At 42.6% G+C, this 25,248-nt stretch overlaps 1 protein-coding gene and 2 long non-coding RNA genes across 4 annotated transcripts in view; 1 reads left to right on the forward strand and 2 right to left on the reverse strand.

The window, feature by feature from the left end:
- The window catches only part of Cad87A (cadherin 87A), a 152,692-nt gene that overhangs the window by 45,931 nt on the left and 81,513 nt on the right, over positions 1–25,248 (reverse strand). The window lies entirely within an intron of this gene.
- LOC139049099 (uncharacterized) lies at positions 4,775–15,835 on the forward strand. The gene is made up of 5 exons (XR_011508118.1): positions 4,775–6,198; positions 6,919–7,009; positions 9,755–9,939; positions 11,747–11,908; positions 15,717–15,835. It is a non-coding gene; the product is annotated as an uncharacterized lncRNA (long non-coding RNA).
- On the reverse strand, positions 21,431–25,242 carry LOC139049105 (uncharacterized). The gene is made up of 2 exons (XR_011508119.1): positions 22,944–25,242; positions 21,431–21,537 (listed from the first exon to the last, which is right to left on the reverse strand). It is a non-coding gene; the product is annotated as an uncharacterized lncRNA (long non-coding RNA).

A 25,248-nucleotide genomic window follows, 5' to 3' on the forward strand; every position in this document is an offset into this window, starting at 1 on the left:
GAATCTCGTTTTTTTTTCGGTCTAGTGATGATCGCAAGGAGGATTGTGCAGCGTCCGAACAGCACACAGTTAAAATTTGCTTAGAAAAGCTGGGCGTTACATTAAGAGGTCAACAATTTGAGCGCGTGCACCGACTTGGTAGATTTGTTGCCGGAAAACGAAGGCCTGTCATCGCCAAGCTAACTTTCTTCAAAGATAAAGATCGCATTTTGTCTTGTGGACCGAGGTTTAAGGGGACAGCTTTCTCAGTCCAATAAAATTTTCGCAGGCAACTCGGCAGGTCAGCAAGAAGCTAATTGAATTCGTGAAAACACAGAATAAGTCGTCTAAGCTTTCGGTTGACAAACTAAATATCGACTCTGTAACATACGTCTATAATGGCATCGCTAAGGCTGTCATCGAGTTAAACAGATAGCTACGTCACTGCACGTGTGCTTATTCTCATGTAACAGTAAATTCAGTTCGTAACGTTTCTTCTTTGTCAGTGTCATTTGCTAACACACGTAACCTGATGTCAAAGCGTTATCTCACTTCAGGTTATCTCGATGATGCTGACTCCGATGTTATCGCTTTCACCGAGATTTGGCTGTATCCCGCAGTATCGGATGATGAAATTATTGTCTTAACAAGTATCTACAATACATATAAATGTGTGATCGCATTTGCAAAGAGGGAGGTGGTGTCTTGTTAGGTCTCACGTCATTCCTCGTGAATACTAATTCTGACACTGAAGCTGTCTGGGTTGCCTGCACGGTATTTTCTATCAGGGGACTGATCGGCGGCTGTTACCGCCGACCAGATTCAAACAGCTATTTTATATATTGGTTGCGCATTAGCATAGGCAAGGCATCTGAGCTCGTCCCGGCTGACATTACCTATTTCTTTGGTGACCTTCCATTAATTGATTGGGACAAATTTTTATCGCCATGCAACATGTCGACTGAATTCGTTAATTTGACCCTTGACTACAGCCTCTCCTAAACTGTATCGCAGCCAACCCGTGGCTCTAACATAACATAATGTAACATAACATAACATAACATAACATGACATAATATAACATAACATAACATAACATAACATAACATAACATAACATAACATAACAAGCGTAGGGCTGTTGAAAGTAAGCTCAAGAACACTGAAACACAGATGGAGGAAGTCTTTTAAAGACAACACGCAGATGCTTATGGACAGTGTCTCACAGTTGACAATGAATGTAGGCCAAATACAGACGGCACTGAATGACCCTAAGGAGGGGCTGAAGGCTTTTGGCGAAAGAATCAAAACCCTGGAAATGATGACTATGTCAATGGACCTAAGGGAACAATGCGGGTCGTCATTCCTCAGAGCTACACTAACTTCCCAGGCGGGGGGAGATGAATATGCAATATGGCTCACAATAACAGGGAATTTCGAATATGGCAGTGGAATTGCGGGGAGTACAATAACAAAACGTACCATCATCCAGCAATACCTTAGGTTACTTCAGTCTAAACCAGATATTATCGCACTTCAAGAGACAGGATATGGATATGTCACACTCACTGGATAAAGAGCCATAGAGTGTCAAACGTTCGGTAGGGGCCTGTACGTGCTTGTAAATAAGCAGCTTACACACATCCCACATGACTTAGGCATCATAGACAAAAACCTAGAGTACCTCATGGTTGAGCTTGTAGTACCAACTTCACACAAAAATGAAAGGAACAATAGCCTATTCGTACTCAACATCTACAGCAATCCGAAACATCAGAAACAACACTTAGAGAGATTGTTCGAAAAGGCTACTAATCTAGCTGGAAGTAGACCTCTGATTATATTAGGAGACTTCAATGCAGTCCACGAGCTATGGGGCTACGTTACGACGAATGCCAAGGGCAGGAATCTGTGGAACCACGCGGATGAGCTAGACCTGGTCTTAATGACGGATAAGACACATCCTACAAGGGTTGGCAATTCTGCCTGCAGAGACACACCACCTGACCTTACGTTCATTAAGAAAACAGAACATGTTTCATGGACTAACACAAACGTGAATTTTGGCAGCGATCATTACGTAATAGAAGTCAAACTGGAAGTTGAGAAAGGCCGAACTAGAGAATTCGAGGTCGTAGATTGGGACCTTTTTCGTAAGTTAAGAGCCCCAAAGCGGAAATGAAACCACCAAACTCAATCTCAGAGACTGGTGTGAGGGCATTAGAAGGGACATTAAAACAGCGTCCAAAAGAATTGTTACAGACACTAATGTAGAGGCAATGGACTCGAAATTTGCCCACTTAATAGAAGCCAAGGAAGCCATAACCCGAAGGTGGCGGGCCCAAAGGCTAAATCGTAGGCTGAGAAAAAGAATCGCAGAACTTAACAAACAAATCTAACAATACTGTAACACCCTCCGCCAGCAACAGTGGGACGAGTTTTGTGAGTCAATCGATGGGCAAATAAGGAACGGCAAGGCGTGAAAATTGATCAAGCATCTGCTGGATAAAAAAAAGCACTAAATCCAACCAGAGACACAGCCTTGCCCGAGCTATACACGTAGCCCTTAAGGATCAGCCCATCGAAACAGTTACCAAACAACTAATTGACAAACACCTACCAGTTAGAAATGAGCAGCACCAGCCACTTCCGTCAGAATACAGGGGAGCCGCTCAACCTGAACTCGACCAACCCTTCACCACATCCAAAATCCGGAGGGTGTTAAGTGAACTAAATCGAAAGTCAGCCCTCGGTCCTGGTGGAGTAACAAACAGATCACTTAGCGATCTCGATCAGCCGTCAATTGAATCGCTGACAGACTCCATCAATGAAGCATGGATCTCAGGCGAAGTTCCAGAAGAATGGAAAACTTCACAGGTTATACTAATACCGAAACCGGGTTAACCTCCAAGCTTGAACAACTTAAGGCCAATATCACTTACATCATGCGTGGGGAAGGTCGCTGAACACGCAATCCTTAACAGGCTGAAGGAACACTTAGAGGACAATAATATATACACTCACAACATGCTGGGTTTTAGGTCCGCACTTTCCACGCAGTATGCCATGAAGCAAATTAAACACCACATACTTGACGGATATTCTAGAAATACTAAGGCCATACTGGGATTAGACTTGGAAAAAGCGTTCGACAGCATCAAGCATGAGTACATCCTCAAAACGATAGAAGACATTGGGCTCGAGTTGTGGATGTTTAAATACACCAAATCCTTTCTCGAAGCACGCACGGCGAAGATAAAGGTCGGAGACACAAACTCGGAAGTGGTTCAGCTCGGAGATCGAGGAACCCCCCCAAGGATCGGTGATCTCTCCCGTCCTTTTCAACCTGTGCATGATTGGTCTGTCCAGAAGGCTGGGCAACATTAAGGGCATTGACCATACCATATATGCTGATGATCTCACTGTATGGTGTGCTGGTGGCAGTGAAGGGCAGATACAGGACGCACTGACTGAAGCGATCAAAATGGTGGAAGAATACCTGAGACCCACTGGACTCAGTTTCTCCCCACTTAAATCGAAGTTGCTACTTTATAGACGTGGAAAAAGGGGCAGGCCTAAGGGCTGGAAACCTCTATCGGAAAGCAATATACACGTACATTCAGAAAATGGTGCATATATAGCCAGAGTCAACGTGGTCAGGGTACTAGGCCTTTTCATTGATGAAAACGGTGGAAACCATACGGAGGTCAAGAAAATCACCCTTAAAACGGATAATGCGTGCAGGATGATCAGACGCCTGGTAGGAAGACACAAGGGCATGAAAGAAGATAACCTCATCAGGTTAATCAACTCTTTCGTACGCTGTCATATTTCACATGCCGCTGCCACGTACAACTGGACGCAGGTTCAACTCAAGAAGCTTGACGCAGCGACCAAGAAGGTTGTTAAAAGCGCTTTGGGGCTCCCAATTCGAACCAGAACTGCAAAATTACTCAAGTTAGGAATACACAACATGACCATGGAGATCGCGGAGGCGCAAGAAACATCACAAATAGCGAGACTATCTACAACCAGCACGGGAAGATCAATCCTGGACAAGATCATGATCAACCCCATTACGGATCCAGCACAGTACACTAAAGTTAATCAAGAATTCGCAGACAACACAATTGTGGCACCGCTACCCAGAAATATGTACACTGTAAAAAATTTCCGTAATTTTACGGGGGATTTCTGTCATTATACGGAGAACTGCAGATAAAAATACGGAAAGTATGTCAAATTTCAAAAATACGGCAAAATCTGCCGTTAATATACGGAAAGTGCTCTCCGTATTCAGCTTTACGGACATTTTCACTGTAATCATATAACGGCTATACGCTGTTTTGGACGAAACAGAGAGAATCCCGTATTTTTGTTATGTGAACATCCGTATATTGTGAGAAAATTTAAGCTGTCTGAATGAGCGCTCGTACTCATAAAGTTTCAGCTAACAATACTTTATTGAACACGCAAACTGTACGCATTATGAAGTTGCGTACAAAATGTGAGAGCTAGCCTTCTACCAAAAGCTGCAATAACAGATCGTATAAATATATATACGCATCTTCTATTCCGGTCGCAGTTTGCCGCGCATATGGGCTTTGTAACGCTGATCATATGCGCAAATATATGCGTGTTCTCGCAATGTTCTCAAATTAAGCGCTTTGTAGTTAATAACGCAGCATATATGTTTATTAAGTGAATGAAGAGCCGGGGACATACGTGCATGCGTAAACAAGCTTGCGGCACTCAGGTGCTGGTGCACTGGGAATGACATTGGTGTTCTATACGCCAAAAATTGTGCGCACTCTAAATCAGTACCGAAACGCAGGGAGTGGTATAATGACCGTAACTGCGTTTACATTTGGCAATAAATGGTCTCGAAGGGGACTGGCGGCCTATAGATCCAAGTACAACGGTCGGAGGAAATTTTCGAATGCGGCAAACAATTAACCCAAGTGTCAAAGGGCACTGCTGAACTGCAATGTAGTTGGTTGAACTCATTCCCATGATATTTACAAAATATCTCGTCTCTGACAATAACTGCCCATTCATTGAGACAAATCGATTACGCATAATCTTCACTGTTCATGTGTTAATTCTTGCGGTAAGATGTAATCGCAAACATTTGGCGCTTCATCTTGAAACAAGACCGGTAAGCGTGCTCGTTCTTGTACGGTAGAATAAAGAACGCGAACATGCACCGACATGTGTGTAAACTACTGGAAGGTGACTGAAGATGAAGGACCTATTACCGTGCTAGTACTGTGTATACTGTCAAAAAGAAGAAAAAAATATTTCGGAAAGAAAGAATGCCCAGTGTCGAGATGTAACGATTCAAGCTTTATTTCTTTTTGACCTAGAATGCAATACCATTAGTTCCGCGTGCTTTATGCATGGGTAATGTTATGACACAACTCATTATTTACCCGTTCATTACATGCACCAACCAGCCCAAATTATCCCTGTACTAGAGCTTATGGACGCATCGCAGTGCACTGCTTTGCACTTCATTATAGCACAGGGGTTTGCTATCGCCAGTAGCGAATGCTTTGGTTGACCTCCCTGCCTTTCTGCCTTTTGAATTCTCTCTCCCTTTGTATAAAACGCACTAACTTGTGGGAGAGAAAGCGTTCTCCTCTTTTAGAATTCAATTAATTGTCAAGCAATTATATTGCAGTTCCAGTAACTAGAGCAGAAATGCGAAAACGAAACCGATTCTGTTCGGTTCTCCGCGCTCAGAGTGCGACACCAGGGGGCAGCGCGCGCTGCGCGTCCGTTAGGAGTGGCAGACGGAGATGCACATGTGTAGTCAGCCGGCATTTTTCGAGTCGTGTTGTAAATGTTGTTAATTCGCCGTAAATATCTCTTGATTTGTACTCAAGGGTGGAGCAAGAGCCCAAGGAAGAGAGATTGACGCATCGGGAGCGAAGAACAGAAACGATGGATGGTTACGCTGCTTGGGTCTCGGCACGTTCGAATTGGCAAAGTTCCGAATTTGTTGCTGTGTTGTGTACGCTTGTGCGCTCGTTATTTGCCGTCATCGCGCGGAGATATTTGCGCTGGATGTCTTTCACTTCGTGTACAAAACTCTGCTCGCTGCGGCATCGAAGAAGTTGTCCTGTGCTTGGGTGCACGTATGCGCTTGGACACGGATAGCCTGCTTGCTCTCAACGGGTGTTCAACAGTCTACGCGCGCTCGTAACTTGCTCATGAGGTAAGCCCATTTTAGTCTTATTTGGTTCGCATAACGTAGGGGTTAAAATGATGTGTGGTAAGCCGGTGTCGCGAACAGAAATATTGTTTCAAAAGACCACTATGCAACGTCTTAGGGCAAAAATGACGCATGAATGGGGAAAGGGATCAACCTATCTTTTCAGATCGATTCCAGTCGTAGCGCGATTGGCTCGATCGCAATTTCCGCGAGGTACTTCTAACCTTTTGTTCACTCGCGTTAAAAGCGTAGAATAAAACTGCGTTCAGTTGAGCTCTTGTATTGACGCTTGTATTGGCTTGAGAGCATACTGTATCCGATACAAGAACTTCTGCTAAAATACGGAAATAAACGTTCGAGGCAATAGCAGTCGCTCACTACCTGTGATCGTTACTTTCTTGCTTGGGTGCACGTTTTAATTGTAACCAGAAAAAAACGTCTTGCTGCACCGTTTGCGGTGCAGCAAGACGTATTCCTTCGAATGATGTCTGGGCAGTCAAGGCATTCGTGCCACTAAGCAAGCAGTAAACGGGGTATCAGTGCGAAAAAATTTGGACATACAAGAGATGCGAATGGTATCATCATAGACTCTTTTATTTGACGAATAATTCAGTTGTATTACTAAAGCGGAGAGTGGATATGCATGAAAGTCAGATTGTATTGATACTCAGCAAAAACAAGGTAACTTATCATTACTAATCAATCCTTTTCTTTTACTGAAAGGCAAGTTGCTGTTGTGCTGGAGCTGAGAAGAGGTCTGCTGCCTGCAATGGCTCCATCTCTCTCAAGTTATTGCAGTATTATAGCTCTCAAGGTGAGTGGATTTTTTTTTCTCATAGCTATTTGCCACCTGAATCATGACCGTTTACTTAGCTGTGTAGGTGATCACTGTTAGTGACATTGGAGTGCTGGTGGACCAGCACTCCTTTATGATTGCAACGCATATGACAGAGTGCAGCTGTGGCAGTATGCAAAGGTGTTAATCTATAAGCCAAATTAGGTTCTTTGAGGTAATATGTTAATATATTGATGACATTGGATTGTGGTCTAGCAGGCAAAAATGCTAAACAAAAAGAAATTTGAATTTGCACTTGGTAAGATGTGCAAGCAATTCAGGCTGTTATACATGAAATGGGACATTTGTAGATGTCTTCTACAGTGCTGCAGTCCTGAATTGCTTCAGAGTTGAGTGATACCACTATAATTTCTCTGTAGAGCATGCAACACAGTTTAGCATTGGGAGAGGCTGGCATCAACGGGCGTCTACTTACTGTGAAGTTCAAATGAGGTGTTACTCTTAGGGTGACTATGTATAATTTATGGTTTAATTCTAATCTTGTGTCAGGCAGACATAGTTTACCCACTTGGTTAAACAATAGAGATGTAATATCTATGTATACAAGTATTACCCATTCATTTATGCCATTTAGACAATGGCAGAAATGCGTGGGTAATACTTGTGTACATAGACAATACATCACTATTGTTTAACCAAGCGGTGCCCCTGCATGTTAAATTTTACAGGGCTATTATTAAGTAATGTCAGCTTTTGTTGTAACATTAAGGCACCTTTTATATTATTACAGATTACCACCATTGTGCATCATCATAGTGTCATATTTACACTAAATGTATTTGACTTTGCTATAAAACCTTGCACAGCGGTGCATCATGAAATTTTTTTTTATAGTTTCTGGCCTCAGAATGCACTTCACGTTATATTCTTGTTTGCAACAAGACTATAATGCAGGTTTCTCTCCTTATGTTTTGTGGCACTTCATACTGCGGCGAGCTAAACCACTGGGCAGCAATACTGGATACGCTACTGCGTGTGGAGCTGTCTTCAAACACACACAAGGAATACATCATTGCTTTTTTAGCACAAAACAACGGACACAAGAAAGACGACAGAACAAGGCGCTACTCTCAACTGACATCACTTTATTGTGTCCCTCCTTTGTAGACAGCAGAATCTAGAAGAACATGGGCTGTGAACACCATGTGCAGGAACCACCAACATCTGATCAAAAAAGCACACTCATGCGACAGAATAAAAAAAAAAACATATTGAGCACTGTACAAGGTTAAAGAAAGCACACTAATGCACTGTGACCCCAATGACTGTATGAAGAAAATTTCCGATAACTCTCTGGCGGTGGTATCACGGCTCTTTTTTTCAAAATCGTAGCATCACGAAACATTGCGAACCTAAGCGATCCATACCAACAGGCACAGGTTCCCATTTGGCTCAACATTGTAAAATATAAAAGTGCAAAGCCATGTTTCGTGATACTACAATTTTGAAAAAGTGCTGTGATACCACCGCCTGAGAGTTATCGGAAGCTTTCTTCATACAGTCATTGGGGTCACAGTGCATTAGTGTGCTTTCTTTAACCTTGTGCAGTGCTCAATATAGTTTTTTGGATCCCGTCGCATGAGTACGCTCTTGTGATTGGTTGTTGGTGGTCTCTGCGCATGGGGCTCACTGCGGATGTTCTTCTAGATTCTACTATTTATAAAGGAGCGACGCAATAAAGTGATGTCAGTTGAGTGTAGCGCCTTGTGCCGGTCGTCTTTCTTGTGTCCATTGTTTTGCGCTTAACAAAGTATTTATGGATTCACACCAACAAGCCCGCCAACACATTGTGTTGCAGGCACTTCTGAAGTACTGTCTGTCCAATAACCTTGGTGGCATGGAAGCGCCGTCCACTTCTATGCGTTGCTTTCTGTTTCATTGTGGCATCACATCACATTATAATCATAATGTGTATGTACTTTTTCCAAGGGACCCATATTCCTATCCTTTTGTTATATTTGCTGTCGCATTATTTATGTGCAAATGACCAGTGCTCCAAGCTCCATTTTATCGCAAAGTAAACTACTGGTACCTAAACAGTTCTGTATATCAGAAAACCAAAGCTGAACTGCCGAACAGTACCAAGCCTTAGTGCAGTGTCAAGCAGTCAGATTTTATTGGTCATGCAGAGGTGCACAGGATAGCTCTTTATTACTTGCTGAATAATTAAGCTGTGTGAAAACTGAGTAATTATGTAGCTTCAACCACATGCTATTGGTCATTGCTCCTGCCCTCATCAAATGTAGAAGATTATCACGGCATTTCCTATTCTCTTTTTCCTTATTACAGTGGGATTACTGCATGCGTAAGTAGGAAACGGATCACATAGGCAATCAAAAGCCAACATTGTGTAAACTTGGAACATTGATTGTACAGTTTGATGACCCAGAATAAGTAGAAATACACCATAAATGATTGACAATTAACTTTTACTTGACACAGGGCTAAAGCATACAGTAAGCATACTGTATGCTCATACGGTGTCACATCAATTTAAATTTTAGTGTAGCTTTACAGTGTACGCTTCTATTGTTGCATTCTGTCAGAGGAATGGTAATGTTTGGCGTGTATAGCAAATAGACTGTCTATATACAGTAGTAAAAATGTGTGAACTGTATTTTTTAATTATTTGATAGAATGTGTAGCACAATAAAGCCATACAATCAATGCACAGTGATGTGACTTTCTCTGCACATGTTGCAGGTTCAAAAAAGTATGGTGGAAGCTGTTGCCAAGGTTCCGACCAGAAAAGACAGCCAGTATAAAAGGGTCCACGCCACTGATCTCTACTACAGGGGATGAACAGCACATCGAGCGCCCTCGACTGAAGCCGGCCTTGTCCCGGAAGTTGGTGCTTCACAACTTTGCGGCAGCACTTTGTTGCACGGGTGTGTAGCATTTCTTCCCCTAACATGCCTGCCTGATGTGCCATAAACTACCCAAGCAGTGTTTCGAGGTGTCCAGAATTTTTCCATTGTAGTGTCTACAGTGTCGCTAACATAAGTGGCGTGCAATGGAAACACTGGAAAATCAGAAAAAACTTGATGTAAGAGAACACTATCGTATACGGGTTCAGATTGTCATAAAAGTGCTTACCAGACATGTAGAGACCTCCTAAAATGTGAAAAACCACAAAGTTTTTCGGCAGCAATATTATCTGATCGCACGCACTAGTTAGTCCACCATATGCCCTGCTTCCAGGACAAGCGACTGCATGACATCGCATTTCCACTGGCTTCACCTGCATCCGGTGCGGTGTGCTTTATCCAGCGAAACATGTTAGAAATCAGTGGTGCACAGTGTTTTCTGACCCCTTTCTCGACGCCTACTGAACACATGTTAAACTGTTTCCAAAGCAGACAAACAGAGGGAAAGCGTTCTGAACACATTGCATTTTAAAGTGGCTGGTACTGGGTAACGCAAGTACTGTGGCATAGTAGATTTGCACCAGGCAACCTGGGTGCCAAAAAGGCTGCTGTTTACTTGCAAATGGTCAACATATTGTGAGCATGTTGAAGTTCTTTTTTTATTCTCATCGCTTATTTAGCTAACGGAGACAGCTTTCACAACTGAAGAAGCCTTGGAAGCATGAAACACTTGACAAAACCAGCTTCAATATATCGTGTCTGCATCACAATTTCATGGCTGCATGAGTGAACCCTCTGGTTAACATGTAAGAGAGTTCATGGTGTTTGCCATGCATTATCCACTTTATTTACAGGTCAACCCTATCTTGAGATTTAAGCTGATGTTGCGTTTAGAGAAATTATGGCCGAGAGCCAGCTTTTGAGAATACAGATTGAGCTTGACAGATTAAACACCAGAACAAGTCGTTGAGGATTTCAGATCAAGAATCTTCAAAGGCCAGTTCATTTAGTGGTATTAATATTCTGCTCGAAGTTGTTGATTGTTACGTTCATATGGTGCCCAAGCATTGCGGTAACAACTTCACTTGGAGTACATAGCAAGGGTGTATTCGATGTAAGCTGCTGGCTTTTTTTCTGTGTTTTCTAACACTGATTTCTTGTTCAGTTTAAATTTTCAAATTTTGCATTGTTTATTAGGTGTTGTGTCTTGTTTCCTTTTCCTGCAGCTTCTTAGTTAAACATCTGAATAGTGAACACAACTTGACCTTTTGCTTGATTGCCTAGATTACATGCCCTCGATGCAAAACAATTTCACTTCAAAACTGCTTGTACCATACTGAAAGAATAACTTGAAGCAGCCATAGCCACCAATAACACGCAAGAGATGATTATGAAAATTTTAATATTGTTTTTTGATCTACAGGGTGTCTTAACTATCATGCACCAAGATTTAGAAATATGTAAATGCGATGTAACTAGACAAAATGAAGGTAATGTTTGCCATCGCTTGGAGATACTCTGATTATATTGTGCATTCTGCCTAATTACATAATTCTTAATTAGTTATTAAATATCTCAAATAATTAAATGAAATGTGTCAATGAAAAGTTGTAGAGCAATATGAAAGCCTCCTGATACATTTTTTGTTACTGTTACTCATTGTGTGCTACATAAAAGTGTTTTTCCAAGGAATAAGCCTGCGAATACACATAAAGTGTCTTGAGTGGCCAGTCATGTGTCAGTTTTGTGGTGCAAAGCCACGAATACAACTTAAATGGGTTCTTTTAAGAAAAAGACTTAGCTCAGCAAATTATCTTTCTTTGTGCAGCCTGTGGAGACAAGGTTTCTTAGACATGGCCGTGGCCCTCAAGGAAGATGCCGAGGCCACAGGCAGTTCCTCCAGTGACCGTGAAAAGGTCCCCTGGGGCACAAGTCTGGTTTGGCACCCCCACCTTTCTCCTGCAGCTTTTCTGTCTACTTAGCTAACCAGGTGGGTCAATGATGGCAAAGGGAAAAAAGAATCAACAGCATCAAACGCAGAACTTGCTCAAGCTCAATGCATTTTTGGTGTGAAGTTTTTCCCTTATCATTTATCAAAAAACGGGTAATAAGTATATGATATGGTCTTCATACGGACACCTCTTTCCCACAGAGAATTAGCAGTAAAAAAAGCAGCTTATGAAGGCTTGAATATTAGCTAGGATGATGTGGCATAGATAGGATAATGATTATGAATGTTTCTAATGAAGGTCGTGGTAGTAGAGTGAATAATCAGAGTTTATATATAGATTGAAAGACATTTCGTTCCAATGCCAGAATTTTAAATCATCCCAAATAATTCTTGCATTTTATAGTCTTCATTTTATAGTTCTTGATGCTTGCTTCTTGCTGACATCATTCTTATGCTGCATAATTCACCTGTTATAAATTCCCTATTTCTCCCATTCAAGCAACTTTACATTCATCATAAGAAACCTCGTAGATGAGTTCCAGAAACTTGCTGATGAGATTAGGGGGCGGCGTGTACCCCAGGCTGAGATATGCATTCAAGAGCCTCATATTTTGCAAATGTTAGAAATACTCCTGCTAAGCAAGTTCTTGGTGTCATACAAGGTTATTTGCGAATACGAATTTGCCTGAATTTAGAAAACAGTCAATATAAAACATGTCAAGCGATATCGCTGACGATACACACACATTCCAACTGAACTAAATACAAATAAATATAGCACCAAATGCAGAATCATTGGCATGATGCCATTCTTTCAGTGGAATAAAATCTGTCCTGCATTGTAAATCTGGAATCCTTCATAATCCAGACTACTAAATACTTATGAGGGTTGTAACGTGAAATATGCATGTATTTATTCCTCGTTTCTTTACTTTAGGACCCGATAATGCTTAAACAGCAGTGAAAGAATTGAGATCACAGCACCTAATACTTTATATTGCTCCAGAAATCTGTTTCTCTGCCGATCGCAGCATTCGACACTAACAAGAAGGCACATAACACTTAGGGTGGTGCTATTCACTTTGATTGTTTGGGAACGAAACCCGTAATGTACATGTTATGGCCCTACGTGTCATTATGTTTGAACAACAAAAAGGTAGGGGGTTTGCATTTTGCAAAACTGCATGGATGTTTTCACTGTGTGCAATTAAAATTAGGAACCTTCCCAGCTCATACTAAATGCATTCTCCAAAGCTTTAGGTTATACAGGTGCACTACTTTACACAGAACACACTCTTTTCCCTCGTCACGGCTCACACTCTTAGGCAGAGTTACACCCTTTGAAGTGCCCCTTCTTCCACACAAGGATAATTGTCATCTGCCTTTATGCATTTCCTTTCTTTAACGCTGTGAGCCCTGTGCTTTCCAGTAACGAACGGCATGCGCGTTATCAGCATGATAGCATTCCCGACAACAAAGTAGCGGGCGTGGCGTCTTCAAGAAAGGAAACGCATCAAGGCAAATAACGATTATTGTTGTGTGGCAGAAGGGGCACTCCAAAGGGTGTAACTTTGCCTAAGAGTGCAGGTGGTGATTCAGATTCTTCAAAGGTGTTTCATTGTATGGGATGGCACATCGCGCTTCACTTATTTGCAGAATATTGCATTCCAATTGTGTCATATGAGATAAATCCATTAGAGAGCTTTAGCTTGCCCTAAATTTATTACAGCTGTGTACTGTTAAACTGGCCGCAGCTTGCAGTGCTTGTGGAAAAACAATTGTAACTGCCATATTATATGTAACTGCTAGTGCACAGGCATCGGCAGCAGCAATGGTTAGGGTACACTTGTTTCTTCTATTCTGGGGTATGCATCCTCCACCAGAAAGTAGTTTTTTTTCGTCTTCCTCTTCTACCATATTGGAATGTGAAATGGGGTGTAATTTGTAGGATATACTCGTGCATAAACTTCATGAGCATTTGTTCTTGTCTGTGCCACAGATCATTGTTGCTACCACTGTAAAAGAAGGGTGCCTGTTTACAGCACCCATAGGGAACAATCTGTGAATCTTTAACAAACAGTAAGGATAATGAATAATCGAATAATTTTTAGTAATTTTCAACAAATTTAGCACTCTTTGCTTTCCACTATGGTGTTTTTCAAACTCTAATGTTGGCACAAGGTTTGAGTGCAGGATGTCATTTTGTGTGAAAGAGTACACTTGTGTCCATAACACCTCATCGTCAACATTCTTCTCCACAGAATGTCATTAGCTTTCGTATGCATTGGTCACTATCTCACAAACCGGTTGCTCCTTTGTTAGTTGGAATGTAGCATTTATGTAAAGCACATTTGATGTTCTAACAAAAAGCATTGTTCCCTCTTATCCCCTAATTCTCCTCACTTGATGCCTAGTGTTGTAATAGCATGGTTGACACCATGAGAGTCAGTGGGGTGAATAATTGTGTCTGGTGGAGTAGGGGGTGTACGTTAACTTAAGCAACTTTTCCAGACGACTTGAATCAGTATTGTCGAATGCTGGTTTTTTTTTGCAATCACTGTTACCAAGTTTCACTTTGGTTGTGGCAACAAGTATAATGTAGTTCGCTAGCACTCCTGCCAACACATATAATGTGCAGGCATCTGTGTTGAAAAAAAAACCAGCTAATGGTTTGCCAGGAGCTAAGGTCCATTTAGAGCATTAAATTTTGAACTTACACCGGTGGAAATAACTGGTGAATGAAAGCACACCCAGGAGAACTGAAGCAAGACTGCGAGTCGGCCTAGTTGGAACAAATTCATCTTGAAACTTATTGTGCGCAACAAACAGGGACGAAGAATAGAAGAAACACAAGGACGAGCGCTTAACATTGTGTTTCTTCTATTCTACGTCCCTGTTTGTTGCGCACAATAAGTTTCAAGATGAGCAGGAGAACTGACCATAATATTTTCTTTCATTATAACACCGCTGAAGCTTTGAACTGCACTTGAACTGGCTTGTTTAAAAAATGACCCATTTCCTTGTTCAAGTAAGACAAAGGTTCCACAGGAAGACAGAAACTTGAAGCCGTCAACAGCAGCATGAATATAAACAGCACTCGACGTTTTGCAATCTTGCACCTGGTTATATTATCCATCCCATTTTTTTCCACAGGCTGTTCTTTACTGTTTTATGGTCATATCCAGTTTAATTTTAATGTCCCTATTTTTTTAATATTTGGTTAATATATATTTTCTTCATCGGCTTTCAACCAAATATATATTCATAATGCGCCTTCATTTACCACTTGCAGTGATCCTAACCAGATGCATCTTGATACAAAATTTATTTTCCTTAATTCTTCGTTTTCCTTTTCCAAAAGTGCAAACTGTTTATCTTGATACCTATTTTGTCTTCTGGGAAGATTAGGTCTACTGGATTAATGACTGCTTACATGGGTACATCGTTTTCTGTTTTGGTCACCCCTACTCTTGGCAAGTACTGACAGCATCGCTCATACCCGCTCCATCACAATCACCACTGCTAAGCACACCCTTCCTTCCTTTATTTTAACACTTTGACTTCTCTTGACCTATTATACGCACCAGTTACTTCTCCCCCAATGAGGCTAGGGGCCAGTGAGATATGCACAATCCCACAATACAGCCAAGGAAAACATTTGCTACCCTAATGACAAGCACCTATGTCGAAATGTTGGCTACAGCAACATCCCTTGTTCCAACAATGTTGATCTACTTACATGTCTTTCTAACACCGAAGTTACTGCTTTGTCGTGTTCTGTGATTAAACTTTTTTGCCGCTTTCTTTAGGATGGATATTCACGAATACTATTTGTTTCTCCTAACAGCAGCAAGTTTATCCTTGCAAGCGTTTGGAGTCAAGAACAACTTTCACCAGGAAGAAGTGCAAGACGAGTGATTGAAGAAAATAAAGTTGCTTCTGTGATCTAAGAACTTGAGGACTGAAATGTTGCACCTTTTTGTATATATGCTATGCAGTGCATTCCTATCACAAAGTGCAAAGTGTTTTATCTCTGCAGCCATGTCAGTGTGTTGGCAAGACAATTTTCTCAATGGTGACCTGCTGCTTTGACTATGAGCTGCCTTCATGACATTTGCATTAAAGGAGATGTACTATCGTGGACAAAAGTACCCTGGAAGTGCGAGCGTTGACCAAATTGCATTTCTGCTCAAGACCGCTGAAAACAGTGGGTCACGTATGCACATTCCGAACGCAGATGGTGGCACGGCTGATCCCAGCAAATAGCACACCAATGAAATTCGGTCGACTCTCGCACGTCCTGGGCAATTTTGTCCCCGATGGCGCATTCTTCGAATGGATATGCTCTGCAAGATGAAATACGGGAAGCACCTGTACTTTAACGGATATAGTACAGATTTAGCATACGGAGTCTTTCGTTTTCTGAATACGGCAAGAACCTGTTTTTTAACGGTTATAGTACAGATTCAGAATACAGAGTCTTCCGTTTTCTAGATACAGAAGCACTCGTATCTTGTATTACGGTCTCTTTTTTTACAGTTGTCCGTTCTACGGAAATGACCGTTCTTAATTTACGGAAGAGTGTTCGGTCACAAATTACCAGCAAATTTTCTGTAAAGTAAGGCAAATTTTTTTTACAGTGTACCCAAAACATAACATCAACAGTAGAGTAACACGAGCCAGGGCGTTAATCAAGAAAATGGATAAAGGGGGCAGAGGAGCCTGCTTTGTTGATTCGGCTGCCTACAAGGATCGAACTAAGTTCGCGGCGGCGGTAGTGGATCATCAGGGCATTGCACCAACTGCGCCACGGTCTACACTAGCAAACCTGAAGTCGCTGAACAAGTTGTCATTGCATTGGCTCTAACAGACGATAGATTCACAGAAATATATAGCGACTCGAAAACAGCTATTAGAGCTTTCAATAAGGGAAAAATTGCCCCACAGGCTGCGAGAATAATTAACGAAAGGCAAACAAATGTTACACGTTACATTTATTGGTTCCCGGCGCACCTTGATTCACTTGATGGTATTCCTGTCAATCCAAATGAATCGGCCAACAGCGTCGCCCGCGACCTTACAGACCGGGCCGCGCTTTTACATATGGTTTTGATTCTGCTGGATTGGAGAACTTACAGAGAGATACGCTCATTACATACAATGAAATTACAAAACATTACTACGTGGGAAGGAGGGAGTTTCCACCCCCTCACTATAGGCTAAACAGAGCACAAGCAGTTACACTTAGGCAATTACAAACAGAGTGTTATTATTCACCTGCACAAATAAAGGAATGGTATGGCATTGCAGACATGAATATTATATGGAAAACATGCAAAAAGGAGATATGCACGCTTGAACATCTGCTCTGGGAGTGTGGGTCACTCGGCCCTGACATTTCCCGGAATCGGTTTTTAGGAATGATCAGATCTCCAGATCATATCCCTCAAATCCTGGCTGTCCAGTACGCCCGTGATAGGGCTAGGAGGCTTGACCTCCCGGTCCCAACATGGGACTAGCCAGGCAGGTGGCAACACCTTGTACAGGACAAGAATAAAGTTTTTTCCTCCTCCTCCTCCTCCATACTAGACCTTATATTTACAAACAATCCTGAAACAGTAGTTCACATAGAACATTTAGACGGTTTTAGTGATCATAATTTGCTTCAACTCACCTTAAATATATCTTCTGTTTATAACATGTCGCCGGAACTAATTTGCGATTATAATAAAGGAAATTACATTGTCATCACCATTGAACTAAAAATGTTTTACGAGCATGAGACGCCACCGTCATTTTACGACCGATCAGTTGAAGAAAATTAGTCAATGTCCAAGGAAAAGATGTCCACGTTAATTGACATATACATTCCTCGCATTAAAATCAGTAATGATATATCGAATCCTTCGTTCACATAAACCCCTAAGCGCGTGAAGAATAAAAAAAACCGGCTCTACAAGTGCGCCAGGCGCTTAAGAACGCCTTCATCGTGGATTGAATACAAAGCCTACCATTTCCCTATGCACAGCGAAGGATAATTACATCTCTAACCCCCTTCCACCACAAAGTTTTGGAAAACAATAAGCCCTAATGAAGAGAGTAATCACATTCTATTACACGATGATCACGCAATAGCTCTTTCTGAGAGTGAGTGCTCAACGGTTTTCAATTCCTTTTTCACATCCGTGTTCACAAGTGGGGATAGCTCAAATGTACGCTTCGTACCTGATTTCGACTACGATTAGCATGCACCGACAAACATTACGGTCGAGGGCATCGCTTCGCTAACAAACAACCTTAAATTGTCGTCTTTTTGTGGCACTGATGGAATAAATTCTAAGATATTAAAAACTACCACTTCTGTTTCAAGCGTCATCCTAGTTAATATATTCAGGCAGTCCTAAATGTCCGGTATGCTTCCCTCCGACTGGAAGATAGCAAAAGCTGTTCGGTTTACAAAAATCGAAGTAAAAACTCGAGTGAAAACTGCAGGCCCCTCTCGCATACCTGCATTTTGCTGCGAAATGCTCGACCATGTCATTGCTTGGCATATTTATAACCATCTCGAATCTAACAGTTTCTTTTTCCGCAATCAACACGGTTTCAGAAAAGGCTTCTCGTGCGAGACACAGTTACTCGAATTTACAACAGATATTCACCGGAATACGAATCACTGCTTACAGACCGACTGCTTATTCCTTGACTTGTCCTAAGCGTTTGATCGTGTTGCACATTGCCACCTCATATCGAATTTATATGCGTTAAAATTAGACACCCGTACATTGTCATGGCTGCGTAACTTTCTGTCTAATCGAGAGAAATTTAGCTCTATTAATGACTCCAATTCCCCCAAATCTAACGTGGCTTCTGGTGTGCCACAAGGAATCGTCCTTAGCCTCTGTTGTTTCTAATCTATATAAATGACCTGCCTAACAACATATCGTCTTGCATATGAATATTCGCCGATGATTGCATAACCTACCGTCCAATAACCAACAGTGACGACCATATGGCGCTTCAACGAGACCTAGAGATAGTGAACCAGTAGTGGTACTACATGGCTCATGACACTAAATGTGTCAAAGCGTAAAACAATGTCTTTCACCCGTAAATCTGGCAATTCGCAGTTTATCTACCACATTAACAATATCATTATATCTCCGACTGCACAATATAAGTATCTTGGCGTGCACCTTGCACCTAACCTATCATGGTCCGAGCACATTACGTGTCTTTCTGCCAATGCATCCAAATCATTAGGGTTCTTGCGCCGGAACTTGCGCAGTGTTCCATCTGCCTTGCGTAAACTGGCCTACTTAACGTTTGTGCGACCCCAGCCTGAGTACGCGTCTCTCATTTCGTCTCCACACCAGCAATACCTAATTGAAGCGTTGAAAATTATTCAGAATATGGCAAGTCTTTTCATTATTCATAATTACAGCGCCCAGTCTAGCATAACACAAATAAGAGCCAAAGTATTGTTGTAGTCGTTGAGTACTCGCCGTGATATTGGATTGCTGTCATTACTGCCATAAATTTATTCACTCTGACGGATTATCCCTACCATGCTTGACACACTACGTCTTCACATCGCGCACATTGCACAATAATTTCAGCTGTACCCGCGTATATGGCCCGACGCAAGAATTTAACTTTTCACCGCTGCTTCGCGCTATCCGCCTTTGGAATAGCCTTCCGGATAGTATTGCTTCGCTCTGAAGTCATGATACCTTTTGCAGTAATTCGGTCAAACATTCTATACTCCTCACTGTGTGTAGGGTTGACTTAGTACACGGGTACTTATCAATCCCATTACGTTTACGTTTAAAATGCATTGTCAGGCGTTATGCCATGTGCTTTATTTTTATTTTTAACTACACGCACTCTATAAAGTCTCAGCGCAAAGTAGCTTGCGGAGTCACGGAGGGCTGATTGCAGAATTGGAATAGAAAAGTTTGGAATAGCTTTACGTTGTAGCGCCCCTGGTTGCTATTCTTGCGGCAGTTCCACTCGATTGCCGCCCACTTGTGGGTACAGACGGTGCTTTGTGACCATAAGCCTGCGTGATAAATGATCGCATTGCACACGCAAACGAGGCCTTTATTACACCTTAGTCCTCAACATTGCAGATCTTATTGGCGTCACGCAACAGAGGGGTCACGATATTAAATTGTAATTGTTATCCGGACACTGCGGCGTGGAGGACGGTGAAGCTGCGGACGCAGAGACATTTGTTTTGCATGATTGCACGGTAGTGCACAGTGAGTCTTACAGACCGGATAAAAGCTCCCTGGTTTTATGAAACGGCTATTCACATCAAATTCCTCCAGTGACACAACCACACCGTCACCGCAGTCGTCCCCATAAATTCGACAACGGTATGTGGTTTCGTATTGCACCGAAACTCAAACGCTGCGACACAAGTTTGGTGCGCAGAATGCGACTTCGTGTGGCGCGTGCACTCGGCGCTTTGCTAAAGTCATCGTTTATGAGAACAGCTAAAATTGCGACCGCAGTCACGTACTAGAGGCGCTGGCGTACATATTTAGCGTCTGCCTATAGAATGCAAGTTGGAGCGATGGGCTTGAGCCTCTTCTTTGGAAAATATAAACAGCAAGTCATACTCAGCGAACATTAATTTGGGCCCTTGGCCCCATTCAAGCTGTGCTGCAAGAACATTGCGGGTAATACTTCAAATTTTCCAGAACACTGGACTGAACTCATAGCCTTAAGAATGGGGCGGCGTTGACCACAAACATCCTCGCATCACTCTTCTTGTTTTCATGCTCCACAACTCTTTGATTCCTTTTTCCTCTTCCCCCGTGCATACTAGCAGTGTGAAAGCGCCCAAGTTCGGGCTGACCTCTTTGCTTTTCTACAGATAACTTCGCCTTCTCTTTGACACATAGGTATTTACCTCTTGTCCTTCGCATCAGAGGTGACATAACCAACTTAACATGTAATATTTACTGAAGGACACGTATTTTACAAGTTGCCGACACTGTCCACTGGTCCCTGCCATTTTCTTTTCTTTTTTAATGCGACAGCAGTAAAGAGCAGAGAACTCGCCCAGATGAAAATGTTTTTACTTCCAGCTGGATTATGGAACTGGAAATTTCACCCAGCTGGATACTTTTCTAGCTGGGAAGGCAGCTGGAAAAAATCCAGCTGGGTGAAATTTCCGGTTCCATAATCCAGCTGGAATATGTCCCAACTGGAAGGCCTTCCAGCTGGATCCAGCTGCAAGAAATGCCAGCTGTAATTCAGCTGGAAGAAGTTCCAGCTAGAATCTCCAGCCCGGACTGTGGGTCTACAGACCCTCAGACCGGGCTGGCACACAGCACCGGTCGCCATGGTGTTGAGCCTTGGCGACAACACCATGGTGTTGAGCCATGCTTAGGTGAAATCCCAGGGTGTAAGCTCGCATCAAGCAGGATACAAACTGGCCAGAACTCGCATGGATCTTAGCTTGCTGTCGCAAGTCACACTTAGTTCCTAATGTGACTGGCCGCAAGACCAACTGGTCCGGTGAAAATACATGCAGCCAAAACAGCACGGTGCTGAAACTTGCAACCATTTATTTGAACACTTGCAGCAAGGATTGCGGAAGCATATCTTGCATCTCCCTCAAGATGTGGAATACACTTGCACTTCTCCTTGTACCCCATCTGAAAAAAATATTTAGACATAGTGAGTGAACTTTAAAACAATCATCACTTTAATCCACTCAGTTCTAGTAAACAGTGACCTTTACCAAAATCACGCGGATTGTATCAACAGCCTTTGGACAGTACCACAGTTTACCTTCATCACAGACCCTTCTACAGTTTATGTGGCGCAAGGCCTCAACCTGAGCTCTCAAGAGGCTCTGAACTTGAGCTGCAGAAGCTATGCAATGATTGTTAAATTGTTTAGCGCCATTGACTGTGGCTTTAGTGCAAATAGAATTCAAATGAGCTCATTTGTATTTTGAACTAGGCGTGTGATGTAACTCAACAGCCTCCCAAGAAGCATTTCTCTGCTGAATAACAGGAGCTTGAGGGCCAATCTTTTTATGTTATTGTTGTTTTGCACCTATTCAAATGCCTGCCATTCATGCAACGTGTTTGCGAGCACGCACTTGCAGTGAAAGCACGCCATAAATGTGCTTCTATTGCGTTGGGCAGATTGACATATACGCACTAGTATTTAATAGACGTACGTATGTGCAACATTGGGCACAAACACTGCACGGCAATATATTCAAGTGGGCTATTGGATACAAAAGGGGCTTACGCAAACTGACAAGCACTTCACATATGCTGCGTGATAATTTTAAGTTTTATGCAATTTTTAACAAATCGCCTGTTGAAGATACCATAATTCTAGTCCTTGAGCTGGATCCTTCAGAAGAGGAGATTACTTGCACGAAAAATCGGAACACATATTGAACTAATTTTAAAAAATTCAATAATGAACATCCTAATTTATTACATTACGGCACATATCGCAATCTACGAATTGTAGCCATTGAGATTGCCAGGCGTATCCACTTGGACTTACTTTCCAGAATGACACCAGTTAGAAATATGTGTCATCAAACTCGCCGTAAAGGTGCACTGTTGGTCTACTTACTTTTTTAACAAAACGCTCTTTTATGTATTGGAGCACAAAAGTAACTGGAACGCCCACTTATTCGTCTCACACTTTAGAAAATAATATATCGAAACTGATGTAATTCTGGAAATTCATTTAAGGTGGATCCATCTTGCAAACTCACAGGCTACAATTCGTACATTGTAATATGTGCAGCAAGGTAATAAGTTAATTTGTCAATTTTTGCTAATTAATTGAAGATGTCTTTCGATTTCGCATGCTAATAATGTCCACCTCTTCGAATAATTCCGCTCAGCGACAAGAATTATGATATCTGCCACAAGCCATTTCTACCAAATTCCGCAAAACAAAAATGATCAACCTGTATACGAACATCACGTACAGCAGGGACCTATGATATCATGCTCAAGCGTGCCAACATACAGGATAAAAATAAACACTAACTTACGCTCAAAACATAAGCAAGTGAAATAATTACCTCCAAATTGTAGAATCAGGGCTGGAGAAAACGGTGCTCTTCGATCCGCACTGGTGAATCACAACACCACAAAGTACAGCAATAACAACCGCTGATAGCCGCTTGCCTGTACTTGTAACACCGTCCAGAGAAGGAACTGTCCAAAAATAATTACTTCATGCGCAAGATCATGCAGGTTCCTCACAAAAACTTGATCACACGCACACCCGAGAGACTCTCGTTGTCTCGCAAAATTGCCTCGCCGTGACAGTTTCCGCCATGTGCTGTACGAAACTAGAGCCCCTGTGGCGTCGTCACATTTTTTATATTCGGCCTGCCTTTGTAATGCTGCTGCTGTGAATAAAAACCCGAGCTTTTCTGAGAAATACTGATATTGCAATAACACGCTATTATAATATTATTCGTGTCAAAAGAGCAGATCAAGACAAGATACGAGACTAAAGCTCCTAAGTATTCAACAAATATGGCGGCGATTGTAGTGGCCAACGTTGGTAGTGGCGTCGTGGAGACAGGAAAAAATAGGAGCAGCGGTCATTGCAGCCTGAACTGCTGAAGGTGCCACGTGTTAAGGCTCTTTTTTGTTAGAGAAGGAATTGCTATGCTGTGAACACTAGCCGTTTGCGCAACGGCTCATCATGACCAATCGGGCAAGCTCCTCGCTAGTGTAACATCGACAGTGTAGCAAGATATACAGTGTCGATCAAGAGCGCGTCGCTTTTGTCTATTACAAGTAAGGTTCAATAAAAGTGGCAGTTTTCCTGTAGATATTTTTTTTTTGGCAACTCGATCACACAGGACACTTTCGATTGCAATCGATCCCGATCGGGCCCGATCGCGATCAAAGGTACCCTGAGTGACGAGCATTTCCATGCAGTTCATGCAATTAATTACGATTGTTGTCACAACGCAGAGAAATAATTTTTTTTTTTTGCTGCTGCTGCAAGAGTAAAAGCTCTTCGTTCTGATACAAACACCACCTAGGGCTAAATATGGGCATGTTGCAGATACAAAAAATGTCTCAATGCAAGTGGGAAGCTCCACTTTCCAGTCGATAGATTCTACTTCCGGCTGGAAAATGCTCCATCCAGTTGTTTCCAGTTGGAAGCGCTGTTTCCAGCTAAAAAATGCTGTATCAACTAGTTTCCAGCTGAAGCTGGAAAACTTCCAGCTGGTAGTGCTGCTCCTAGCTGGAAAACCAGCTGAGGTGGATTCCACTTCCAGCTGGAAAGTGCCATTCCCAGCTGAGGAGGATTCCACTTCAAGCTGGAAAGTGCCATTTCCAGCTGGCTCTGGAAAATTTCCATCTGGAAGGGCTGATTCCAGTTGGAAACCTGGCTGGGAAGACCATTTCCAGCTAGAAATTCAGAGCCCATTTTCATGTGGGCGCTTTACTGTGCCCGTCCGTTGGCGCTTTCTGGTAACGCCGTCGTCGTCAGGCTACCTCTGCATCCTTAGAATAACTCTCACCATTTCACGAAGAAAAACAAAGCTACGCCCGCAGTCGCCGCCACTGGGTATAGAAGCCTTGCTCTCGCGGCGACGTGTACTTTGGAGGCGGACGTGCTCACCACTACCGCGCAGCATTCGCACTTGGTTATTTGTGCGGGGCTTTAAGCGCCACGTACACTCCGAGAGCGGTGGGGTCTGTGCCGGTAGTGTACGAAGGCGACGTTGAGCGCGTCGCAAAGAAGTTGTCCTTGAGAAGGTGGCGTTGGCCGTTGTGAAAACTCGCTGCTCGGTAAATTTATTTGTCGCTTGACACGATCCATACATTCGGACAGCATTTAGGCTGAGCGCACATCTTGGAGTCGAGACATAGCGAGCCCGAATCTCCGGCGGCCGTTTACATTTCTTTTGCTCAGATTCTTCTGCACGGGTGCGGACCGATGCTGAGTGAGATTGGTTCTGCAATACGTGCTCGTAAAGCTTCATGAATGATTGAAGCTGTAGGCTTGTTAGCATTGACCTGAGGTCCTGAATGTGCACATGAACGAGCCGGGTTCGCTATCGCGGGCCAGGAGCGATGTGTGTTTGTACCCTTGTAACAGCCGTTCGTAGGTAGCGCTCTCGCCATTTAGAAATACCCCTTCACGAAAGGAATCGTTGGAAAGGATAGACAATGATTTGTAAGCTGTATAACGCGTCACAAGTAGTCGCAAACAAACAGGTGCAATAGCATACCGTGAGCACTACATACTGCCTTAACATATGTTTTTATTACTACCACCGATATGTGGTTTTACTTACATACATCCACAAGAACAAAAACTTCAACAAGAGCACACAAACAAGCTCGAATGGGTTA

Source organism: Dermacentor albipictus, chromosome 1, assembly GCF_038994185.2.
Source record: "Dermacentor albipictus isolate Rhodes 1998 colony chromosome 1, USDA_Dalb.pri_finalv2, whole genome shotgun sequence".
Taxonomy (NCBI): domain Eukaryota; kingdom Metazoa; phylum Arthropoda; class Arachnida; order Ixodida; family Ixodidae; genus Dermacentor; species Dermacentor albipictus.